The sequence below is a fragment of the Neovison vison genome, chromosome 6 (assembly GCF_020171115.1).
Source record: "Neovison vison isolate M4711 chromosome 6, ASM_NN_V1, whole genome shotgun sequence".
Classification (NCBI taxonomy): domain Eukaryota; kingdom Metazoa; phylum Chordata; class Mammalia; order Carnivora; family Mustelidae; genus Neogale; species Neogale vison.
The window spans coordinates 64,650,941-64,661,001 of record NC_058096.1 but is presented as its reverse complement, the minus strand read 5'-3'; the positions used below and the strand labels follow the sequence as shown (position 1 = coordinate 64,661,001).

General features: G+C 37.1%; 1 pseudogene; it reads left to right on the top strand.

The window, feature by feature from the left end:
- The first annotated feature begins 474 nt into the window (after nucleotides 1–474).
- LOC122910429 lies at nucleotides 475–1,203 on the top strand (annotated as a pseudogene).
- Nucleotides 1,204–10,061: the final 8,858 nt, after the last annotated feature.

The following is a 10,061-nucleotide window of genomic DNA, read 5'->3' as shown; positions in this document are numbered from 1 at the left end:
AAAATAATGTGGTAGAAATAAATCCACAAATATTAATAATTAGGCTGAGTACAAATGGACTCAATGCTCTAGTTTAACAAAAAAGATAACCTGGGAACAAAAATTCTATACTGTTTATAAGGAATATATCTAAAATAAACATGGCTATGGAAAATGTTAGAAGTGATTGGGTGGAAAAAGACATGCCATCAAATCCTAATAAAAAGAAAAACTTACAGGACGCCTGGGTGGCTCAGTGGATTAAGCCATTGCCTTTGGCTCAGGTCATGATCTCAGGGTCCAGGGATCGAGTCCCGCATCAGGCTCTCTGCTCAGCAGGGAGCCTGCTTCCCTCTCTCTCTCTCTGCCTGCCTCTCTGCCTACTTGTGATCTCTCTCTGTCAAATAAATAAAATCTTAAAAAAAAAAGAAAAATTAACATAACTATATTAATAACCAACAAAAGTAGACTTCAGGCAAATACAGTTAGCAGAATTAAAAGGAATTACATCAGAGCTCAGTAAAGCAGAGGCGGGGGGAAGGGGACAAGGAGATGGTGATGGCTGTTCCACAGCAGGCGTGGACTGTGGAGCAGCTGCACAGCAAGCTGCTCCCCAAGAAGGACATTATCAAGTTTCTATAGGACCATAGTTCAGCTTCATTTCTTGCAGAGCACAAGTTATTAGAAACATTAAAAATGTGGCCAAGACAGCTCACAAGGACCATTTGGTTACAGCCTACAACCAGTTTTTTGAAAGGAAGCATTTCAAGGGTACTGAACGTATAAGTAATGTGTCTGAACAGGTGAAAAATGTGGAGCTTAATGAAGATAAACCCAAAGAAACCAAGTCTGAAGAGACTCTGGATGAGGGTCCACCAAAATATAGAAAACCTGTTCTTTAAAAAGGAGATAAAACCAACTTCCCCAAAAGGGAGATGTTGTTCACTGCTGGTATACAGGAACACTACAGGATGAGACTGTATTTGATACTAATATTCAAAAGAGTTCAAAGAAGAAGAAAAATGCCAAGCCTTTAAGTTTTAAGGTTGGACTAGGCAAAGTTATCAGAGGATGGGACGAAGCAGTCTTATCTACGAGTAAAGGAGAAAAGGCTCGACTAGAGATTGAGCCAGAATGGGCTTATGGAAAAAAGGACAGCCTGATGCCAAAATTCCACCAAATGAAAAACTCATTTTTGAAGTGGAATTAGTGAATACTGACTGAAACAACTCTGCTTCAGATGTAAAGACATCAGCAACAGTAAAACATGGCCTTGAAGAAACTTATGTAACTAACTAGAGCTGGTTACTACTGGAAAATTCAAGAACTCAGATATTGTTTACCCAATCCCCACCTTTTAATATATGTAATCCATCATAATTCCCTGAAGTTTAAAATATTTTACTACAGCTGTGTAAAAAGAAATGACTTTCCTTTTACCTCATGTTGTAAACCAAAAGACTCAATAAAAACATATTCAGTGTCTTGCAAAAAAAAAGAAAATTATTTCAAAATGGTTAAAGATTCAATGAACAGAATGTTTAGCAATTTAAAAATTATATGCATATATTAGCAAAGTCTCAAATTATTCAAAGCAAAATTTGACAGAAATACAATGAGAATTTGATAGATCTCTAAAGTCAGAAAGTTCAACACTCCTTTCTTAGGGATTGATAGAAAAGCATTTAAAAATACGAGGATATAAAAAACCTGAAAAACATAATTAACAATTTGACTCATCAACTGCAGACTGTACATTAATTTCAATCATGCACAGATCATTTATAAATATTTAACACATACCAGGCCATAAAACATGTCTAAACACAAATCCTTCCAGATAATTAAAGAGACTCTTTCCCAACACATTTCACAAGACCAGCGTTATCCAGATAGCAAAACTAGACCAACATGTTGCAAGACAAGAAAACTGCAGAATAATATCCTTCACAAACATATGTGTAAATATGTTCAACAAAATTTTAGCAGATAATATCTAACAATATGTAAAAAAGATAATATGACCGATTTTGAATAATCTCAAGAATGCAAAAATGGTTTAGCATTTAAAGATCCAAGTATTCACCTTGTTCACTAACAGACTACACACACACACACACACAAACACACATAGTAACAACAACAATAAAACATATATATCAATAGATATAGGGAAAAGCGTTTGACAAAACCCATATCCATTACCAATAGAAACTTCCCAGAAAACAAGGAATTGAAGAGATGTCCCTAATCTGATAAATGTCATCTCTGAAAAGCTTTCAGCTAACATTGTTTTTAATAGTGAAAAGAAAATGAATGTTGTCTCTTAAGATAATGAAAGTAAGGATATTTTCTCCCACCACTTCTTTTTTTTTTTTAAAGATTTTATGCATTTATTTGACAGAAATCACAAGTAGATGGAGAGACAGGCAGAGAGAGAGAGAGGGAAGCAGGCTCCCTGCTGAGCAGAGAGCCCGATGCGGGACTTGATCCCAGGACCCTGAGATCATGACCTGAGCCGAAAGGCAGCGGCTTAACCCACTGAGCCACCCAGGCACTTCTATTTGACATTGTCCTAAAGATTCCAGTCAGCCCAGTAAGGTAAGAAAAAACTTGAATGACAACATTATTGGAAAAGAAGTAGTAAAATAATCTTCCTTTACCAAAACCAGAATGGTTTCTGTAAAATATCCTCTGGAATCTAAAATGAATAAGCTAAATAATCTAATATGTGAAGTTAACAAGGTTGTAGGATATAAGATGAATATACAGAATCAATTGGATTTCTATGTACTAGCAATAGGTAATTGAAATAATGAAGATACCATTTACACTAGCATTAAAAATATTACTTAGAGATGAATCTGAGAAAAGTTATACAAGTCCATTAAACTGAAAAATAGATCATGGTGAGAGAAATTAAAGAAGCCCTAAAAAGATGGAGATGCCATGTTCCTAAATTAGATGACACAATGTTGTTAATCTGTCATTTCTCTCTAAAATGACTTGTAGATTCAATGTAATACCAATCAAAATCCCAGGAATTTTTGGTAGGCTTCTATTTGAACAGACCGATATTAACATTCATATTGAAAGGGGGCCCCTGGGTGGTGCAGTCAGTTAAGCGTCTGACTCTTGTTTTCTGCTCAGATCATGGTCTCAGATTTGTGAGATCAAGCCCTGCCTCAGACTCTGAACTCAACGAGGAGTCTGTTGGAGTTTCTGTCTCCCTCTCCCTCTGCCCCTCCCTGTGCTGGCTCTCTCTCTCTCCCACATAAAGAAATAAATCTTTAAAAGAAATATAAAGTATCCATAATAGACAAAACAACAATGAAAATAAAAGAATAAATTTGGAGGACTTTATAGGACCTTTTATTAAGAACATAAATTAACATGGGACTCCTGGCTGGCTCAGTTGGGTAAGCATCAGCTCCAGTCTTGATCTGAGGGTTGGGGATTGAAGTTCCCCATTGGGCTTCACTAATTGGTAATTGTGCAAATTACCACATTTTGCAAACTGGTATAACATTATGTAGTAATGCAATAGTTGGGAAAGAAAACTAGTAAACTTGAAAAAACACACATATCTTGTGATTTAGTCTTTCTGTTTCTAAGAGTATTCCTTATAAATCTGCATGTTTATATACAACAAGAAACAAAATGCAAGAATGTCCAAAGCAGCATTTTTCACATTTTCCAAAAACTGAAAAGAGCCCTTCAATAGTAAAATGGATGAATGAATTGCCATATCAATAAACCATAGAATGTTACACAGCAATGAAAATTAATGAACTAGTTCAATGTGCAACAATATGGCTGAAACTTATAATCTTAATAGTGAATGGAAAAGAGCAAGTTATAGAAAATATATGCAGCATAATTGCATTTATGTAGTATTCCAAACAGGCAAGACTCAAGTATTTTTCTTGGGGATGCATACACAAGAACTAAAACTAAAAAAAAAACAAGGAATTGCTCATAATCAGTGTCAAGGTAATGATTACCGCAAAGGAAAGGGAATGGTGGGAGGAGCCACTTGTGGGAGTTCTGGAATATTGCTATTATTCTTTCATCTGACATATATCATATTTTCATGAGTGTTGCTTATAGCTGTTTATTAAACTGAAAATATACTTTTACACATTTTACTAGATGCATTCATTTATTCTATTTTATAATATAAGAGTTTAAAAAACAAAAACCACAAGGTTCTGTAAAACTTAAGGAGAGATATTTGGGTTTCTTTCCTGGCTTGGGCCAGACCTTATGATTTTAAAGCCCGAGTATTAGTCTCTTATGAGGTGTCATAGGGCATACCAGCCAAAGGGTTGGTTTGGGGGATGGCATATGCATTTTTAAACTTATTCCAGCACTACTCCTATGTCAAAACTTGGCTCTCCAAAAATCTCTATTCCTGCTTCCTACACTCACCTATATCTACAGGCGAAAAACTCAGGTCTCTAGACTGTGGCTCACAAGTCTTAAGAGGAAATGTAGTGCTACTTGGAGCTGGAGGTAAAGAGTCCTAACTGGAGTGTAACCAGTCATGATGGAACACTTCACCTACTCAGTGGAGCCTGCAGATTGTTCCTTCATGCGAACTGACAGCACCTCAGAATGCTGGATTGGTTCAGCAGTGAAGCAAGGAAAACTGTGTCCAAGTGAAAATAATCTGATACACAAAAATTCTCTAAATCGTTATAATGGTAGAGAAATGTTATGGTTGGTGCAAAAGTAAGTCATTACTGGAGGCAAATGACTGAACTAAAGAAATTTGATTTCCCCTGGATTTTAACTTCATGGGTGGCTGCCTACAAGAAAACTCAATATAACTCTAAGACTTCAGCCTCTTTGCCAATTTGACTAAAATCAGCCTATAAAAACCAAATTATTTCATTCCATAAGAAAGTAGAAAAATATCGGAAGCATCTATTTTCAATAAAGATTCAAAATTCTTTGAAGGCTATGGTTTCTTTGTCAAATTAGTTAGTAGAATCATAAATATTTCAGTTTCTTATGCATACAAAAGGGAACATTTGATCCCTAGCTGAAAGAGGTCAGTGTAAGATAAAACTTACAAAGTCAACATCCAGAAGAATTATGTCTGGTCACTTGAAAAGTGCTTGATTAATGTCCACAATAGCCAAACTATGGAAAGAACCAAGATGTCCATCAACAAAGGAATGGATAAAGAAGTTGTGGTATATACACACAATGAAATATTACTCAGCCATCAGAAAGGGTGAATACTTACCATTTACACTGACATGAACGGAACTGGAGGGTATTATGTGGAACAAAGTAAGTCAGTCAGAGAAAGACAATTATCATATGGCTGCACTCATATATGGAATATAAGAAAGAGTGCAGAGGATCATAGGGGAAGGGAGAGAAAACGGAATGGGAAGAAAGCAGAGAGGAAGACAAACCATGAGAGACTCTTAACTATGGGAAAGAAACTAGAGGTTGCTGGAGAGAGGGGATGAGGTAACTGAGATGGGATGTGATGAGCACTGGGTGTTAAATGCAACTGATGAATTGTTGAACTCTACATCTGAAACTAATGATGTACTATATGTTGGCTAATGGTATTTAAAGAAAAAAAGAAGTGCTAGCTTCTGCAATTAGAAAAAGTGACATAAAGAGAAAAACCAAGGGAAGATTCCAGTACCCATTCTGGTTTTAATTTCCGTTCTGGGCTGGCAAAGTGATGAATTTGTTGGATCTAGGGGAAATGTTACTGTCTAGAAAGGATTATGGATCATCAGTGTCTCTGTTGGTGCACCCTGGCTCAACATTCTAAAGGCAGAGTCAATAGGATATTAGGGGAGATCTAGACATGACTCCCTGAGCATTCTTCCAATGGGGAAGCAGTCCACAATTACAGATTAGAAGTGAAATGTGGGGAGAATGGCTCAATTAAAGAGGAAACTGCTTGTCGTCCTGAACCTTGCCTTTCTTTCATTCATCTATCTCCTAACCAAATGTACACTTCCTAATACAGTGTTCCTGTGAATCATTCACTCAACAATTATCAATTTGCTGACAAATAGGCAACTTGCTTATTGTGGGAGAAAGCAACAGTATGGGATATAAGTACTTCTTTCTGTAGTCATGACATCAGTCTACTCTATATAGATCAGAGAAGCTAGCACATCTATTTCAAACCACAAAAATGGTATCTTGCTTACACTAAGATTTACCTTAATCTAGGAAGGTGACCATGAAAAAATATTAGCATGATGCTTCAGTACCTTATAAATAGTGAATGTTTTTCACATCTTTCTACAACCACTTGGCCCAGGTTTAAGAGAAACAAGAAGAAAAATAGCCCATGGGGGTAAATCTGTTGTAGTACCTTAATTACATCCCAACTCATTGACTTGAATAAAAAGGCCCTTTACTGACTTATCTAACTGCAATCCCAAGAACGGAATGGGTTTGAGGATGACCAACAACTTGTGGCTTTAGCTCTGTTTCTGTGCAATTTTCCTGGCTGTGTCCCCTTCTAAGTAATGATTACATCTTTGTGCTGCTTCTCTTATGGAGAAAAACACATGTAGTCATTCCTGGCTTCACATCTATTTGCCACAAGAAAGAAGGACAAAGAGGAAGAAAGAAAATATTCCTATCTAAGACTTCCAAGCAAGTGTCCCAAGATCATCCTGATTGGGTTGTTTATATATTACTTGTTCATCTCTGGACCACTGTGGATGGAGGAATAAAATGGATTAATTAACACAAGCCAAGAAGGCTCAGCCTTGAAGCCAGGCAGAGCCCATTTTCCTCACAATTTTCTAAATGAGTAAGAGCTGAAGCCTGAACCAAAAGTTAGATGTCTAGGAAAGAGAAACATTATTCTGGGAAGGCAACCATAAAGAGAAAGAGAGAGACTAAGAAAGAAAGAAAAATAGCAATAGTTCTTCAGTTTGGTTGCACATTAGAACCGTCGGGGGCATTTGTAAATCCTTATGCCCAGCTCAAAACACTGGGCCAAATAAGTCAGAATCTCTGAAGGGAGAGGACAGGAGTTCTTAAACCTTCACAGTTGATTCCATGGGATCATTGCATTGCATGGGAAGAGTTTATTACAGGAAGACAGAACTAATATCTGTCAGCTTCTCTCCTCACATGGGGATTTTGAAGAGAGATGAGTTGGTTTTATTCCCCAAGCTCTGGCAGCTTAAAGCCACCTGAGCTGACAGTTGTATTTCCCCTTACAAAGGGCTTACGCATAGTGGAATTATACTTTTCTAGCCTCACAATGAACAACACAAAGGTTACAACAGCGGCTAAATCCCATGTGGGAAGCACAGAGAAGGCCATTGTTAGCACTGCTTTTCCAGAGTGACAGAAAATAGAGGGGGATTACCGATGGGCTTAAAATACCGTTTCCTTCCCGCCACCATTAGTGGTGTTTGTAGAGCCTGCAACCCTGCCTCCTGAGCCCAGCACGATCAGCTGGGGCACGGCTTTGTCCTGTTTTGTCCTCTGGTTCTCATCACTGTCCTTTCATCCATTCACTATTCATTTTCTCACTCTGTTTTTACTCTGTTCTGGATCCTATGGCTTCTTCCTGAGAATTTACCAGAGCAATCAGGCTGAATTACAAAAGAGAAATCAAAACCCCCTTCAGACTTTCCTGCTTTTCTTTCTTCTTTTTTAGGGGAGGGAGCAGTCTTTAGAAGAACAAAAATTTTCTATCTTGTTTGACTTCTAAAACTGCTTGGGCTTCTTGTTGGAAAGTCTTACCTTCTCTTTCAGTTTGTTTTTAAAGAAAGATGACAACAAACAAAACTTCATGGCAGAGGACACAATTTTCCAGAATGCAAGAGTCACTCAGACAATAATTCTTCAAAGGCCCATGCTGGGACACACTGTGATGAAATTATCAAAGCACCAGGAAAAGAGAAGACCCTCAAAACTTCCAGAGTGGTAACACAGTGAGTCTCAAGCAAAAGATAGGGAATTGTTGTGGCGATGGACTTCTCAACAGCAACTTTGCTAGTAGGAAGATAATGGTCTTCCAAATACTGGAGTAAACATTTCTCAAAAGTATCCGTAAATGTGAGGTGTATTGTAAGCAGGTTTGGAAACAAAAACATAGAAAAAGTCAAATGATTAGAAAGCAAGAAGAGTACATCTAGTAGAGCCACCTTAACGGGTGAGGGAACCAGATCCTGGAGCGCCAGCAATTTTCCAAAAGAAGTTTAAAGGTCTTTAATCTAGTGCTTCACCATCAACCGAAATCAGCTGCTTCCTACATTTTGCTATATTCTCTCTCCTCTTCTGATTATCCATCTTCCTTTTCACTCCTTCCTTTATACCTGTTGGTGTTTCAGTTTCTTTTTCTTACATAAGTCGCTGGTCTTTTAAACATGCATTGGTTCAAGTTTTTGAGAGACGAAACTTGATTCCTTCTGCTTCTCTTTTCATGACAAGACACATTATAGGTTGTTGTGGATTAATCGGGTTCTCATCCCTAATTATCAACTGAAGAAGATAGGAGGATATAATACATTTAAAACTGTGACAAATTTGTCTTGAGTGGCAAGGGGTATGAACAAGGCATTTTTTACTTTGAGCAGTGGTCCTTTAACAGTATATCCTGAGAGCTTATTAGACATGCAAATTTGGAGGGTTTTACCCCAGGCTTTACCTCACTCAGAAACTCTGAGGGTGAATGTCAGTCATCTGTGTTTTGGCAAGCCCTGTGAGTGATTCTGACACACACTAGCATTTGAAAACCAGAGCCTTAGCAGGGGCTATCACAATATTATTGAAAATTTCATTTACATAATCTCTCTGTATCTAAAGTTTTCTACTGGTAAGAGGGAACATTACTTCCCTTTCATTTTTTTTTTCTGAAAATGTAATGGAATTTTGTATATTATCTTTTCTTAGCTTTGGGTTGTGCATGGACGGAAAGCAGGTGTATAGTTAGATGAATGCACATTCTCCAATGAGACAACACTAATACACACAAAACTTCCAGCACATTATACAAATGCTATATGTAGCAATAAAAGTTTCCTTGCATGTTTCCAGCCATAGAAACTCATTCCATTTGGTTTAATTTGACCAGCTCTTCCAGTCAAACATCTATACTCTTCCCACTAGAGTAAGACAGAATGAATTTAGAGTTGACTCTCACTTACTGAGAATCTAGTATATGCCTCATTATCTATTTTAGATCTCCCAATTACTCTTTGTATGAGGCATTTTTACATCCATTCTGTGTGTAAGTCCTTGGAACATTTGTAGACACCCTTATGCATTTCTTTCCAAGCAAAACAACCCTAGTTCTGTCAGTTGTTTCTTATATGATACAGTTTTAAAGCCTTTCAAAATTCTCTTGCTTTCCCTAGATGCACAGTTCCTCATATTTCAATATTTAAATATTACACATGTAAGCAATGGTCTGACACATGTGGCATATTACCTCTTTTATTCTGGACAGAGTATTCCTATCAGAGAAATATAAAATTATCTCCAATTCCCAACCATATAACTGTGGCTCATATAAACTGATGTCATCACAGGTCTCCCCTGACATGATTTTTTTTTTTTAAACTGAAGTGTATTTTACATCTGTTCCTATTAAATATCATTTTAGTAGTTTAGTCATCATTCCAATCTGTCATGATTTCTTTGAACTTTGATTCTCTCTTCCTTTCTTTTTATTAGCTATTCCTCCCATATGTCTATCATCTGCGAAGCTTATAATCGTGCTTTTATGTCTTTGTTCAAGTTGTTGATAAAAATGTTGAGTAGAACAGATTCCTATAATAATGCACATAATACTAATATTTTATATTTGCATGGTGCTAAAGCATTCACAAAGCATATTCATATACATAATCTCATTTGATACTATAATCCTGGATGGTAGGAAGCGCAACCTTATTTGCTTTTCCTCTCATTATGGATAAAGAAATGATGCTAAGAGAATATGAGTCACACCACTACTGGTAGAGTTAGTAGTATAACTTAGATGTTTTAAGGGGGTTTTGTTTAAGAAGGCAGCAGGAACCCAAGTGTGAAGGAAAGGCTTGTGGGGTCGGGGACAACTAGCAGCCAAA